The sequence below is a fragment of the Pipistrellus kuhlii genome, unplaced genomic scaffold, assembly GCF_014108245.1.
Source record: "Pipistrellus kuhlii isolate mPipKuh1 unplaced genomic scaffold, mPipKuh1.p scaffold_m20_p_6, whole genome shotgun sequence".
Classification (NCBI taxonomy): domain Eukaryota; kingdom Metazoa; phylum Chordata; class Mammalia; order Chiroptera; family Vespertilionidae; genus Pipistrellus; species Pipistrellus kuhlii.
The window spans coordinates 43,200,546-43,216,898 of NW_023425562.1; the positions used below are offsets into that span (position 1 = coordinate 43,200,546).

The following is a 16,353-nucleotide window of genomic DNA, read 5'->3' on the forward strand; positions in this document are numbered from 1 at the left end:
CAGGCACCTGAATAATTCTGACTGAGTGAAGAAGACATATGGTTGTCAGGAAAATGCTGAATCTTGTATTTTTAGTAACTCCCACTTTTCTTGATACTACTATCCAATTTGTGCATTCTACATAGCAGTGATGGGTGGGAATCATGCCTGAAGTACTGTGAATTTTCTGAAGGAAATAACATTTCCCCCATAAGGTTTATTTTAGACTATTAGAAAAGAATTAAGTTCTTGCATCTGTGGACTTCAATAGGGAAATATATGAGCCTAGAAATGTTGGGGACCACCATGTGGAATCAAAGAATGAAGGCTACCCAATTGAAGGCAGAGCCCAGAAATGAAGAAAAACTGAACTCTGATAAAACCAACTGAAAAACTAGATTAAGCAATGAGTGAAGCTATAAATATTCCTTTTTGCCAGTGTCTGCATTTTGTTATTCTTTTGTAAAAAGAACTAACTTATCAATTTAATTCAATAATCTTCCTTAATAAAGACTTTGGTAAGACAGATTCAGTGCAAAGATATGTGAATTTGCTAGCACAAAATATTGAAATAAAGCCTCACATATTATTTCATAACATAATACGATGATTTCTTTTGGCAAGTACCAAACAAGAAGAAAGCTATTAGGAACAAGTTATTTTAATGATGTATTCCCTCAAATGTATTGAGCAGTACAATAAATTGTCACCCATTTACTACCTTGATTAAACATTTTGAAAGTCCAGTTCCCACTTTGTAGCAATGTCCTCTTTTCTTTCCTAGACAATGAGCACCTTCCCTGGGTTCCTTTCAATGCAAAGGGTCAGTTTGACTGGTGTTCCTGCATGAGAAAAAGTAAAGAGCATGCTCAATGCTGCAGGCTCATGTGCTCCTCAATTATAGCCATCGCCAACATCTGTGGCTGTTAGTTTTAGGAGCTACAGTGACTGAGGACTCACTAAATTTATGGCCTAGAGAGAGAGTTTCTCTAGATGCTAGAGAAAGAGAATGATCCTTCATCCTCAGTGTGATGCTCCAATATTGTCACTCCATGTCAACATGGGCATGACCCAGTGCCAAAAGGTTCTAGAAATCTTGCTAACCGTTCTTTGGGGTGTGGCCAAAGTACCGGGGTGACTTGGATTGCATAGAATTTGGCTATGGGTCCCATTTTGTATCAAGAAGTAAACCTTCCCTAGGAATATGGAGAGAAGGAGGGGGTGCTCTTATGCAGGAGCACCTTTATTGGGTTCAAAAGGTCATTCTGGTTCCTCTCACTGAATGTTATAATTCCCTGGCCTCAAGGTGGTGTAAGCATATGGATGGAGGAAGGTTCGGAGATGATGGGCAGTCAAAATAACTCTCTTTCCAGTAGCTCCCAGTTGACCACCACACATCTTAATTTCAGTCTGATTCTATGTTTCTCCAAGACATCATGTTTTCTAAATAATTTGGGTTTTCCTGTAACACCCAGAGCAGGTTATATTTTCAATGGAGATCATTTCTCTATTCCACTATACACTGGATCCTCCCAGCATTAGTCCCTGCATCCTGCACTTGTTTTTTCCTTCATCACAAACTGTTCTTTCCTGTTTTAGAACAGCATTAGCATCCAGTGTATGCATGAAAGAGTACCTAACCCACTTTCTATCTGTGGTATCTATGGAAATAATGCATCTGCCAAATACTCTGAGATATTAATAAAAATCCAAAAGTTTTATCTGTAAGCTACCCTAGGCATGATATTTACCATCAAGTAGGGATTCACACTTTCACAGACAATGCAGTCCTTCCACATTGTCGGAGGAGGGCTGGCCTCACTCCAAATCACTCTGACTCCATGTAAGAAGCACTGAGACCTGAAGGGCCAAGTTGCACTACCTTGATCAGAAGAGTGAAACCTCCATGCTCTTGAGTGAGGACACCCTTCTCCTCACCTAGATTTTCTGGGCCCAGATGAAATGCTTCTGATGTGTCGCACATGATTGCAAAGTCTCAGCCAGGGGTTTCTCGTTCCAAAATTTGGAAGCAATGTGGGAATGTCGATCTGGAAGCCAGGTAGTAACCAGCCATTTTAGATGTCACACCAGCATAGACCAACCCATACTAACGGCTCTGTAAGGTGTCAGGAAAATGAAAAAAAAGACACTTCGCTGGGAACAGACACAAGAAGTTAAGAAAGAAAAATGAGAGTTCATCTGAAAATCTGAGAAGAACTGACCATCACTCTCCACCTAGTAGCTTCAGCAGCTCCACAGAAATAACAGAATGACAAGAGTAGACCAACAGGTGACATTGAGGGGGACAGAGTGACACCCTCAAAGCAGCCGACCTCAGTCTGACAGCCTCCTGTGCCCTCAGGATTCTGACTACGTGTCCCGGGGACTGTGTCAACCTAAAGAATTGGGATTTGAAGCTTTTCAATCACATCAAAATGTTGAATCTCCAGCAGCTGTTGAGTGGATGACAGAGAAAGCGAGAGAGTGTTTTATTTATTTGTTTTGGTTTTAGTTTGGGGTTTTTTGTTTGTGTTCAGTGAAACTGTCAATTCTGAGAGAAACTGTGAGGGAAGCAGAATCTGCTCATCCAGATGGAAGGTTGGACACCCGCCTGCCAGAGGGGCTGTGGGAGTAAGAACACGAGAAAGAAACAGGAGGGAGCCCAGGGAACTGGTGGGAGGGGAGGAGGAGGCTACATGAGCAAGGAGGACAAGCTTGAATCAGGGGTGAAAATAGAAATGGAGGGGGCCCGGGCATTCTGACAAAGGCACCAGGTGAGACCTGCATTTGACTTGCAGCCAAAAGGGAGGGACTCTGGTGACCCATCATTGAGGGAAGGAAGCTACACTTGAAATTAGAAGTGGAAAGAAGAGCAGTTTTTTGCATAGTTTCTGAATGGTAGAAATTAACATAGTTGAAAAGGACACTTTTTGTCTTATAATTGTGTGTTCTGTTTTTAAACTTCTGAGGTATGACATCATTTTTAGCAATGTTGTAAACCTTATTGACTACACTCAGACTTAATAGGGTTTTCTGGAGACTGTTACTTCATATGTGAAAGTCAGACTTTTGTATTCAGACTCTGCCTGCTGTAGTGTACAAACTGATAAGAGGAAAGGAGGTAAAAACACAGTTTTGTGGATATATATTAAATTTAAAACATTTAATTTTTGTTGTTGTTGTTAATCTTCACCAGAGGATTTTCCCCCATAGATTTATAGAAAGTGGAAGGAAGGGAGAAAGAGAGACAGACAGAAACACTGACAGAGAGAGACATGTTGATTGGTTGCCTCCCACAAATGGCTCTAGGGGTCCAGGGATCCAACCTGCAACCAAGGTAAATGCCCTTGACTGGAATTGAACCCATGACCCTTCAGTCTGAGGGCTGATACTTTAACCCCTGAGCAAAACCTGCCAGGGCTAAAACATCTGATTTTTAACATTTGGATGTGAATATTAAGATAGAGACAAAAGCTACAGGTGAAATAAATGTTAAATACAAAAGACTAAAAATCTTCCATCACAACAATAATTGCCTAAGTCACTTTTAAAGAATTAAAATGTTATTACTTAGGATTTTCTGAGGTAGGTGGTAAAAAGATCGCCTAGTGTGGATGTGAGCATAGAGCATTCTGGTCTGACTGGCAATAAGATGTGTTAAAAACAAAGGCTGAGTGAGTTATGAGCTTCAGTAACTAAAACTGTTGAAAGTTTTTTTTTAAATAAGATTTAGATGAAATGTTATTATCTACACTAATCAAGAGTAAGATGCAAATTGTCCATACCTTCACAATGCCCACCACCAAATCATGGCAATGATGCAGGTGTTCCGTACCACTCCAGCTGCTCCGGGCATCTGGGCAGCTTGGGAAGGCAGAAAGGCAGCTCCTGACCGGAGCAAAGGCAGTGCCAGCAGCCAGGGAAGGAAGGCCCATTCTTACATGAATCTTCGTGCATCTGGCCTCTAGTATAACTCATAATGAAGAAAAAAACTTTTTTTTTCTCAAAATGCCTAATTTTAGTTTTCAAGGAATATGCTAAAAATAGACAAAGGATTTTTTTAGCAATTCCCCAAACAATATATACTAGAATAATGTAAATCCTGTAATAAGCAAAGAACATCAGTTCTCAAATTGCAGGAAAAGATGAATTCTTTTTAAAATTGTTGTTAGCAGGTGTAATGAAGAAAATAAGTTTGAACAATTAGAAACTAATGAAGACTGTATAAAAATTGTTATTTACAAAGAATAACTGAGAAAATTGAGGGGGGAAATGGACATATATTAAGTAATAGATCTAATTTGTGGTTAACACTGGTATAGGATATTAAGGAAATTAGTCAAGAAACTTAACTTAAAATGGTATTTCAAAACTCTTATAGGGGATCAGATACTGGCAGCATGGTGTCCAGCTTCAAGAAAAGATCAGAAAGAATGAACTCAGAAATTGCCAGGGGCAATATTTTCATGAATTATATTAATCATTAATAAAATCATAAGGTTAGAATGCAGTATATGATAAAAATATCATTGCAACAGAATCATAATAATCATGCGCATATAATTGTTTAAAAAACATACAATGTAAAAAAAATCATTAATTTTTCCCCCTTAATACAACTAACGTGCAGAGAGAAGGAAAATAAAGTTTACATTGACTAAGAACATATATAGTTCTATAAATTTGGAATATAAAAAAATCAAACATTCACTTGAAAAATTACTTTGAATTGATTTGTTTAGAAGTTTAGCTTTGTACACTGAAACCTGCCCTTGGCAAGGAAAGACTGATCATTATCTTCACATAAAAGAAATCCCTAGTGAAGAGTCAGAATAGTTATTGGAGTCTAATTTCCATTAGTCTGTACCATATAGTAATGATGTCAAGACCCAATATTGTGACATTTGGTTAAATCTCAATAGTAAAAGTAATCTGAGGATTTAAACTTTCATTGCATTGGGAATTTGTGGTTAATACTGGTATTGGTTAAAAAAAAAAAAAAAAAGAAGAAAGAAAGAGAAAGAAAAAAGAGTGTATCTAAAAACTCAAAGCCAGGAGAGAAAATAAATAGCTTTAAGTGGAAAAAATTAGAGACAAGTATTTGAGAGGAAACAAAGTCTTTAATGAAGATAAATGTGTGGATAAAAAGCAAGTAATCAGTGGAAGAAAGATATTCCCCAGCCAGTGGCCGTCCTGATGAATTATTCACTAGAACCATGCCCAGGGCCTGTCCTCTCCTCAACTCTGCAATTACTGGCAAAGGCAAAGGCTGTGTCCAGACTTGACTTCATGCACCCAGTGCCCAGCCTTGAGAGGAGTCAGACTGTGGCAGGTTTGGGGAAATTACCTCCATATTGTTGAAATAGACAGTAACCTACATAAAAACCTGGGTAAGATGCTTCGATATTTGATGTTCTATCTAGAGACTCTTCATACCATGTTTCCTTTTTCTTCTCATATTCTGATAAGAGAAGAGAGAAAGAAAGAATACTTGATACATTTTGTTTGATTCTAAAGACAATATTTGTCATTCAGAAGAGGAGCTTGGGAGAGCAAAAGTTGTATATCTACAGTGTAAGTGTTGCATCGTCTATTACTTCAGCATTTATGCATTTGCATTTAAAACTCAGAGCATATATACTGTGAGTCAGAATCAATTTTGCTTTAAATCATTTGGGTAGGTCCAGAGCCAAGGCACACTGGAAGCCAAGGTACCTGTTAAGGGAGATGATAAATTGAGTCCTTAAGTCCTTGGCAGAGGAGCTGACTTGGAGATAAGAGATAAGAAAATTAGTTTGCAATAGAATCTCTAATGATTACTTGGGATGAAAATCAGAAGGTCTTCTGCAGTCTTTATTGCATTTTTTATTACCTTGGCAACTTATTTGGCATATCAGCATCTTTGCAACTTTTCCCCCTCAGTCCCTTCAGTGGCATCTTTTGCTTGAGTGAGCAGTAAATAACAAGGAGAACTAAAGACAATTAACTATTATCGTAGCCCTATGACTAATGAAAATCCGTACATTGGACTTTGGGGGGAAATGTACTTATTAGCATGCCTGTGGGGGGTAGGTTAATGTTGCTATTTAAACTTTGCTTGGGAGAAACTGAAGTAGAATAACTTAACCAAGGTTATACAGCTACCTATGGCAGCCAGAATTACACAGATTTCCTCCCAGCAATGGCCCTAAGCTGCCTTGAGAAAAAAGTCCAGAGTACCTACAGCATCCTCTTGCCATACCTCAGACTCTACACAGAGGATTCATCTCTGCATAGTGAAGTGGCTTAGATGACTAACTAAAAATGTATGTATAAACTAACACATCCTAATACTCCCAAGTCTTTTCACATGCATTCAAAATTTACATAATCATTAATTTTTGAGGATTTTTTAGCCCAACTCAAATTTCCAGACTTCCCAAAAAAATAAAGTTTCAGTGGTGTTGTAGCAATCGGCAGGGTTGGAGTGCAAGTCTATTCTCCATCACATCACACTTAAATTCAAATTTCCTTGAGCACTTTCTGGTAGTTCAATGTGGCCATAGCATAAATCTTGGCAGATACTGTAATATTACACAGGGAGTAGATGCTAAGGCTTTCTGATTTTTATCCTGTAGTTAATGGTTAGATACTGGGAAATTCTGAACACAAGTGTGACTTGATTAGATTTTCTTGGCTGGTTCTGGCAATAATCTAGAGGACAGAGTAGAGGAGAAACTGGGGCAAGAGTTAGGAAATAGTCCTATTCTGTGAAAGAGATGATGAGAACTTGAACTAGGTTATTGGCCATGGGTATGGAGAGATGAGGACAAATTGTCAGAGATATCAGTATCCAGAGGACAGACAGGAAGACATGAGTGACTGGCTATAAGAGACAGGAGAATAGGGAAGTCCAGGATGACTTCTAGGCTTTCTGGCTTGAAGAATGGGGTGAATGATGGTGCCCCTGGAATCCCAGGGGGCAAATGAAATGGGGGCTGGTTGGGGTGCAGCAGATACAGGGATGAAAATGTCTTTACTTTGAAATATGCTGAGTTTGAAATACCTTCAAACATTCTCAAAGACTAAGACGTTTGCTATACAGGTCTAGACCTCAAGGCAAAATCAGTACTAACATAAAGATTTGGTAATCATGATGTAGGTGACTTTCATGCATGTTGATTGGCCTGGATTTTTCACCCAGCTGGTATTTACTCTAAAATAAAGGTTATAATCCTTGTAATTGAAAAACTGAAGACAGTTTTTCTTTTTGTCTTCATTATTAATATGTATTTTATTTAACCATGAAGAAATATGATGAATTTAGGAGCAATGTGCAGTCAAATATCAAGCTGTCTAATAAGCTTTGGTACACTTTTATAAATCCATAATAATAGGGAGTATTACTCATGGATGTTTCTCCTTTCTCTTCTTTGTTTCTAGTTTCCCTGCGTATTTTTTGACATTTTCCCTCTGCTTCATGGGAGTCATTAAGATAATGCATAATATTAAAGAATTAAAATGGTCATGATGATGATGATTAGACTTTTAAAATGTTAATCACTTAACAAAATATATCCACATGGTAAGTACTCAATCATTTTTTTTCTATTCACCTCAGTGGACCACATGCTTACAACTTCAGCATCATAAAAACTAGAACAGTACTAATAACCAAGTTACCATTTGGAAAAAAACAACTCTAAATATTCCAACTCACTTTGCATTGATTTGGCCTTGACAGCATTTTTAAGAATTTCCTTCTGGTCCTTTTATTTCTGCTCAAAACACTGAGAAGACTTGGATGCAATAACCAAGGCTTTTTATTCTTAATTATAGATCTATTTGTTCAGAAATATGTCTACTGAAATAAACCCAATGTTTTGAAAAATAATATTTAAAAGCAAGACATTTAGTTGAATTCTGATATATCTATTTCAGCTTAGCCCAAAAGTATTTCTTTAAAATAAGCAAGTTGTCATTTGTCTAGAATATATATACACACTGAAAGGAAATCATTGTTTGGCCAACAGGCTAACAGCGACATCAAGTGGTATCATGATAGAAATGTTTTTAGTCTGGTTTTTAAACATCTGAGAGAAATTACAACATGGGAGAATGGTTATTGTGACCAGCCTATCTGTGATCTGGCCCTAAGTGGGTGGAATTTTTAAAATTATAATTACAACCAATGCTTCTATAACACAAGTTTTGTCTCCAGCGCAGACTCAGAGTCTAATAAGAAATTCCACTGAGACAACCATGATTAGTACGTAAATGAGCATAAGTAATTTTGCTTGTCCTTTTAGAAATAAGAGGGAGGCAGGTGTTGAGCAGTGTGGCGTCAGCATTCTACAGAGGGACCTTCTAATCATGAGAAGTACCAATGGGAGGTTCAACCCAAAAGGTTAAATCCTCCTTTGCTGACTATTAGGTGTACTATTTGCAGCCCATTAATCTCTCATTAATATGTTGTTCCTCCACCTCTAAAATGGGAAACCTGACCTTATCTGTATGAGAGAAGGCCAAACAGTGGATCTGTGAAAACATTCTGATAGCTGTGCACCTCTTGTCTTACATATATCTGGAACCACCTGAGTTTTCCAGGTTGCAAGATGCTCCATATGATAAAAAGAAATAGAGAGTAGGCCCCTTTTTAACTGATTCCCATGGGCATGAGGACACGAAGCCATGTGGGATATTTATCAAAGAACTCCATTCACCACAGCTGAAATATTATGTACAAGTGCCAGTAATCTCATACCTCCCTTCTTCCACACCCATCATTCAGGACTGCCACCAACAAGATTTGTGCTCCAGAACACTCAGTCAAAATAGTTAATAAACTTACAAAATGTGTAAGGCAGGGTTCTGGGTAATTCATACAAGCTTTATAGGTCTTAGATATCATAAAAAAGAGTGGTATTTAGATTATTCAAAAATCCCTTCCCATTCAAATACCAAAACTGTGGCTTTCCAACAAACCAGTCTCCATCTCTTGTCTTAGCAATAACAATGTTTAACCCTTCCACTCATCACCATTGGCGTTTCTCTCTGGTGTCTACCTAAACATACGGAAATCATCCTTCAACTGCCCCTGAAAACAGAAGTATCAGAGATTCTGAGCTTTCTAGAACAAACCTGATTTCAACTAAAACAATCTTGATTTCAAGCTAGAAAAGAAAACCTGGGTTCAAACCTGTTTCTCAGAAGATACACCTATGTTGTGCCCTGATTCCACTTGAACACTTTCTTTGTGTGCCTTTAGGAAAGCTCTCTGACCCACTGGATAAGCGAGGTCTCTCCTGGCTGAAGGGCTTTATGGTGTCTCACCAGCTATGCTTCTCAGGAAGGGATAGCCAGGTCAGCTACCCCCTCTCCCCCCAAACCCAGGGCTCCCAGGCCTCTCTTGGGGAAGAGGGAGGCATAGAGGGTCTGGAATATAAATAAGCTAATTCCGGTTAGCAGCAGGAAGGCTACAGGAGCCACCAAGCCTTAAGGGAGTTGTTTCCTCCAAATTGTGGTCCCCTAATTGAATGCCGGCTCTCTTTAACCAGAGGAGAGGAAATTGCCCAGAGACCTTGGTTAGCACAAGCAGGTTTGCCTAAACCTCTTTCTGGGGCACAAGCAGCAGCCCTGAGAACTATTAGCAGAAGCTTTAATTCTGATGAGAAAATCTTCAAAGGCCCTGAGTGAGGGAAGAAGTGTCACTGAAAAATGTTGAAATGACAAATAGCAATATTCCCGCTGACAAAAGATGAAGATGAGACAAATGTTAGAACAGAAAACATGATTTTATTTGATGATGCTCTCCCTGGCAACTGTCATCAAAGTCTTGAACTGAAATGAAAAAGGTTATCGATATAACAAGCACACGAGAGCATACTTAGATTTCTAACAACAAAAAATCATATTTGAAATAACAATAGCTTGTAACAAAATGAAAACTCAGAAGGTAGAAAGTAAAGCATGTGGCCTCAAATAGCCTCGTGCTGCACATTTGTTAGAGAACGTCAGAGCTGGAAGCCACGTAGGGATCATCTGGACAAATCCTTTAATGTTACAAAGGAGGAGATGCTGAACCCAAAGAACTTTAAGTTACTTGTTCAAGGTCATATAACTAGTTAGTGACTTCTGAATTGTTAGCAACTGCCTTCTCTGCTTCCACAGAGCCAATTTCTGAAGTCCTCAACCTGCAAACTTACCTTTGCCAAGCTACTGAAGTTCAAGGTCACTAGATGCTGCGGCCTTGTATTTGTCTTGTTGTCTTTGATCCATTCTGTGTTCTGCTCGTATAGACTTGCTGGAAGGCACATCACTACCTTTGACTACCACCCCCTCAGACTGTAAATCCCAGGAAAACCTTGAGCAAAAAAAAATAGAGAAAGAGATGGCATCCTAGAAACTGGAGCCCACAGAATTAAGTATTATGAATCAAAGGAAAGATAGAAAACCTAAAAAGTAAAAAAATAAAAAACTTTAATCACTGCTCAGTATGAGAGGTCCTGAAGATCAGTCAATAGGTGAGGCCTTTGGATAATTTACTTTTTAGAAACGTGTCAAGGATTTGGAGCTCTGTAACTTAATCTCCTTTTCAGATAAACAGATTGTACATTTTTTAAATATTGTGGGAAAAACATTTTTAAAAAAAGCATGGAGCATATAGAGCAAAATAACTTCAGATCAAAGGGAAAGAAGCAACATGAAAAATACTGAGAAACACAAATGGAGAAAGGTCTGCAGAATCTAGTGTACTGGGATATGCAGCAAAAATCAAAATGTGTTATTTATGAAATAACATCAAGGAGAGAAGAGTCTACATGGCAAGGCTGAGATAACTGGCATAAGGAAGGATGTTCCACGAACTCAATGCACTCTCTTTTCCCAGGTCTCTGGCTTTCCCAGCCTCTTCTGAGCTCCAGACCCAAATATGAAGCTGTCTTTATGAAATAAAATGGTGGAATCCCAATGTTAACAAGTTCAAGATGGGACTCTTGGCCCCCATCCCACCTGAAATCTCTTACTCCTTAACCCCTTCAGCTATTTCTTATTGCAGGAAACACTTCTCCTTCCATTCCTTTGCTCATCCCAACCCTTCAATAACTTTACTTCTCTGCACCAAAACCACATGTATGTTGACACTTTCTGTCCAACACTTGGACCTATGATTTCTTCTCTAAAAGATGACTCCACCACATTCTTTTTCCTACATATATTTCTCTACCAATCCAGTGTGAATAGGCCTCATCTCTTGTCAAGCCTATTAAATAATCTTCCAATTGGGCTTCTTGTTCCTATTTTTGACCCTTTTATTTTATTCCCCATTTAGTAGTCCAAATAATCTTTAGAAATTGCTAATTTAAATGTACTTTTCCTCAATATAAACTCTTTATTCATTGGTTTAACAGAAAGACAAATATTGACACTCAGCAGAGTTGATCTGGAAGAAACAATTTAGGTAAGAACATGAAAAACCTTAATTAATATATTTAGCTAATTCTAGAAGTTATTGTACATGCTTACACACACATAGACAAACACACACACTGATATGAAAAAAGATATAATCAAAAGGCAAAAAAAAAAAGCCACATTATTATCTCCCAAATCAATAGAGGAATCAGAAGAAAAAGCTCAAGAAATATTTTAAAATTCAAGAAGGGAAAATAGAAAAAGTTGAGTTGTAGGGTTCAACACTCAATGCACATGCATTCTAGACTATAGGATAGTAAGAGAAGAAATAACCCAATAAACTATACCCCATTTCATCAATTCTAAAATGACCTCAGCTCTGAAATGCATTATTATTTCATGTACCACTAAGGAAATGAAAGCTCTGTCAATTGAATTAGGATATGATACTCTTACTTAAATTTTTATTCTGTATGTATGTAGTGTTCTTTTATGTACTTAGATATATATTTTAATATACCTTATTCTTGTTCATAAATAAAATTAAATATTTGCAATATATAATTCAAAATAACCTTAGAACATATTTAGAGTCTGAGTCTTTTTCATCATCATGGGGCATAAACTATGGATGTTCATGTTTTCCATCACAACACGGTGTATTGATTGTGCCATCAAGAGCTTTGCTATGTGGATATCACCAAACACCATCAAACAGGAGCAAACACAGCACTATTGTCTCTGGGATTTTCTTCCAAGCAGCTAATACCCTTTCTGCAGATTCTGCTGTTGGTATGTGGTCAGTCATCCTTTATTTAGCACAACTTCTGCTGCTTGTCTGTTCTTAGCACCTATAAATCATGGCCACTATTTTGCAAGAAAATAGAAAAAAGCACTGATTCCTCCAAATATAAAGTGTTTGCTTCTCTAATATCAAATTCCACATCAATTTCACTTCAATAATTTTTTACATTCACAATAATTTTCTCAATATCAAATAATAATATAATCTTAAAAATAATGACAACTATACTCAATACATATATCACCAATGATAACTTAAAGTGGGGAAAAATTATAGGCACCTATGACTAAATGCAAGCATGTATGGGCCATAAAATTACATCAAGACATATCTTAATTTCAAAGGTATAAAGGTGAGCAAAAATGGGTGTTAGTGTAAAGTACAGTGTAATATTGAACTTTTCATCCAACTTTTATGATTTATTTTTTCTATATTCTTCTGTCCAGTATTGAAAAATTTACCTTTCCTATGAATCATGCCCTTTTGTATATCAAAAAATAGCACTTCTCTATTTTTATTAATTTCCTTAAAGTCTACTTGTTCTGATATTATTAATAACTTGACTACTGCTGTCCTTTTAAATTTGCCTAATACATTTTTACCTACCAGTTCACGTACATATTTTGTGTCACTTTGTTTGAGAAATGCTAATTGAAATCACATTTGGCAAAATACTGTTTTTTCACCTTCAATCTAAAAGGTTTTTCTGTCTTTTAACAGGAAAGTTACACTTAGTTTGATTATTAAATTTGCAATATTTGATTTTTTCTATCTTAACTGATTGTAGTTCTCACCACATCATATACCATGATTTATCAATTATTTTCTTAAATTTCTTTTCATTGTTAAACGCACCATACATATAATGCAATAAATTTACATATATAAACATAAAATGTAATAATAGATTGAATAAATATCTAATATCCACTACCCTGTTTAAGAAACAAAATCATGAATAATTTTAAGGTTCCCTGCTGACCTAGCTAATCACATTCTTTCCTGGATTTAATATTATTCTATGTTTTGCATGAATTTCTTTGTTCTTTCCTCTGTTAGTTTAATATATAAATAATCATAATCAGTTTGCCTATTGTTTAACATTATGCAAATGCAACAGATACTTGTTATTTTTGGTTGGCATTGTGTTTTATGGTGGTAGCTATGGTAAATTTATTTTGCCTAATATATGGTATTCTGCACAAATTTGTACAAACTTTAGAAGAGGCCAGTAATATTATGTTCTGTATGAAATGTGCAGACTATGTAAATGGTGCCCCAGAGCTGAGCAAGGCAATGACCCTGATTCTTTCCATTGCATGAGTGCAACATGATTTATTCATTTTAATAATTCAGTGTTTTTCCTATATTTCTATATTTTTTCCTTGCTATTATGAACAATGTTGCTATGAGCATTATTTTACATGCTTCTTGAACATAGAGTTTTTCTTGGGTTTCTAGCCAGGAGTGGAATACCTGGACATAGTATATACAAATGCTTAACATTACTAAGTCATGCAGGATTCTTTTTCTAAGTGGTTTTACCAATTTCTGCTTCCTCTAGCCTTACATGAGAATTGCTCCTGATCTTTGCCAAGATTTTGTATTTGCAAGCTTTTTTTTTTAATCTAGAGACTATAAAATATAATTTATATTTTTAAAGAGTAATTCAAACTTATTAATGGTTTATGAGTATGTGGTAAAATATGCTTTTTTTTTTTTTTTACTTTGACATATCAGCACAAACATCATTAAAAAGATGATTCCATTTCCTGCAAAAATGCCACAAAGCAGGAGTTTGACTCTCTTTCCAAAACTCAGCTCTAGAGAAATTAAAGGCAGGAGAGAAACAAGAGAACTAATCAATCAAACAAATAGTAAAAATAAGATAAGACTCACCAAGCAACAAGACAGCAAAACCATCCATGGGAAGCAGAACGGTGCTTGGACTCGTGCTCAAGCAGTGCACAGCTGCCATTTGGAAAGGGAGACACCTGCTGCCTACAGAGAAGATAAGCTGGGCCAGATGTTTTAAGTTCCTGCCTTGCTGGCCTTGTTCCTTCAGAACAAAACTCTAAATCAATAGACTATATCATCTGTATTAGATCCTTGAGATTATATTGGTACGTTTTAAAAGCCTAGTAAGAGGAGGAGTTGAAGTTAACAGGTATGAATTTCGTACCCTTTGTGTATTACTGTTCAATCCTGACCATGAGATTTTCCTGGTGGACTGACAGAAAATGTGTCATCAAACTAGGTAGGACTGTCACTAAAAAAATAAAAAATAAAAAAAGGTTTGACTTTGAAGCCTTACTCATCCCCTATCAGCAGATCATATCTGATAACCCAAGGCACTTGAACCCACAGACCAAAAACTGGATATTTGAGGAAGAAAAACACTATAAAATAAATTGACTGAGGTGAGCAAAATGGGAGTAGGGGCTGGGAAGGGAGAATGTGGGATATCTGTAATAATGTCAATAATAAAAAAAGAAAGAAATTGACCAACCTAAACATTTGAAACAGAACTGTTGCAACAGACATTTTATTTTTTATATTTTTATTGATTTTGAGAGAGAGGAAGGGAAAGGGAGAGACAGAAACATTGATGAGAGAGAAACATCAACTGGTTGCCTCCTGTGGGACCCACTACTAGGGATTGAGCCCACAACTCGGACATGTGCCCTGACTGGGAATTGTACCAGTGACCTCTCAGTGTATGGGTCAATATTTAACTACTAAGTCACATCAGCCAGATACAAAAGACATTTTAAATAAGAAAACAAAAGGAGATAATAGTGATAAAAAGTAAACAATTTAAAATATCTGATAAGAAAACACAATTAAAAAGAAAATAGATGAGGTCCATATAGTAAGATTTATAAGGAAGCCAAGGACATCTAAGATCAAACTATTAGGTCTAGTAATAATTAATGTCGTTTTCTAATACTTTTTTAAATCGAATTTATTTAAACAATACAACAAAATTTAATCAACAATATAGTTGCAATTGTTTTCTACTACTTGTGCCCAACGCTCAGGAAGCATTTTAATCCCTCTGTTGTAAAATTCTTGTGATTTTGATGCAAAAAATTCGGTCAATGCATTTTTGAGGCATTCTTCATTATTAAATTTTTTTCCAAGAAAGTTTTGCAAAGAACGAAACAAATGGTAATCGGAAGGGGCAATATCAGGAGAATATGCAGGTTGAGGGAGAACTTCCCATTCCAACTGGCGCAGTTTTTCAGCAGTGATTCTTGCAGTATGCGGTCGTGCGTTATCGTGGTGAAGAATTACGCCCTTCCGATTAATCAGCGTGGGTTCTTTTTCTCTTAAAGCTTGGGCTAACCTTTTCAATTGAGCACTATACACTGCACTTGTAATGGTTTGGTTAGATGGTAAAAGTTCATAATGAAGAATTCCTTTAAAATTCCACCAAACACACAACATCACTTTTTCGCATGCAAGTCAGGTTTTGGCGTGGGCTGCGGAGCCTCATTTTTGTCCAACCATTGAGGCCGCCTTTTCAAATTAACATACAGCACCCATTGTTCATCTCCGGTAACAATTTGCTCTAAAAACGGCAAATGGTTTTGACGAGAGAGGAGCAAACTGCAAATTGTGACTCTTTGATTATGGTTGTTGTCGGTCAACTCATGAGGAACCCATTTTCCAAACTTTTGGACTTTGCCAAGTGCACGCAATTGATTGGAAATTGTTTTTGTGAACAATTTAAAGTTGTCGCAAGCTCTTGTTAGGTAATTTGAGGATTTTGCACCAAAAGAGCTTGAAGAGCTTCTTGATCAAAATTGGACACCCGGCCTCGACCACTCTTGTCATCTAACGAAAAATTTCCCTCGCGAAATTTCTCAAACCAACGCTGGCATTTTCTGGTGCTAACTGCATCTTGACCAAGAGCACTACAGATGTTTTTTTGCAGCCTCACTTGCTTTTCTTCCTAATTGGAACTCGTAAAGCATGCAGTGCCGAATATGCTCTTCATCCGCCATCTTCTTAGCCCTAGTTTTGCAACAAAAACCAAACCAAACACAAACTTTTTCAAGCAAAACTTGTTAATTGCACTTCATACGTTCTGTAGATACCACGTGTTTGAAGGTTATGTCAATACAAGTCAACGCCAAACAAGATTTTAAACGAATGTTTAAAAACGACATTAA

General features: G+C 36.9%; 3 long non-coding RNA genes across 3 annotated transcripts; all 3 read right to left on the minus strand.

Annotated features, from left to right (window-relative positions):
* Positions 1 to 598: 598 nt before the first annotated feature.
* Positions 599 to 3,184, minus strand: LOC118707332. Its single transcript, XR_004984230.2, has 2 exons — positions 1,862 to 3,184; positions 599 to 821 (listed from the first exon to the last, which is right to left on the minus strand). It is a non-coding gene; the product is annotated as an uncharacterized LOC118707332 (long non-coding RNA).
* Positions 3,185 to 4,436: 1,252 nt separating this feature from the next.
* Positions 4,437 to 7,477, minus strand: LOC118707333. Its single transcript, XR_004984231.2, has 2 exons — positions 7,095 to 7,477; positions 4,437 to 5,440 (listed from the first exon to the last, which is right to left on the minus strand). It is a non-coding gene; the product is annotated as an uncharacterized LOC118707333 (long non-coding RNA).
* A 2,256-nt stretch (positions 7,478 to 9,733) lies between these two features.
* On the minus strand, positions 9,734 to 10,308 carry LOC123651574. The gene is made up of 2 exons (XR_006740368.1): positions 10,164 to 10,308; positions 9,734 to 9,798 (listed from the first exon to the last, which is right to left on the minus strand). It is a non-coding gene; the product is annotated as an uncharacterized LOC123651574 (long non-coding RNA).
* Between the last annotated feature and the right edge of the window lie 6,045 nt (positions 10,309 to 16,353).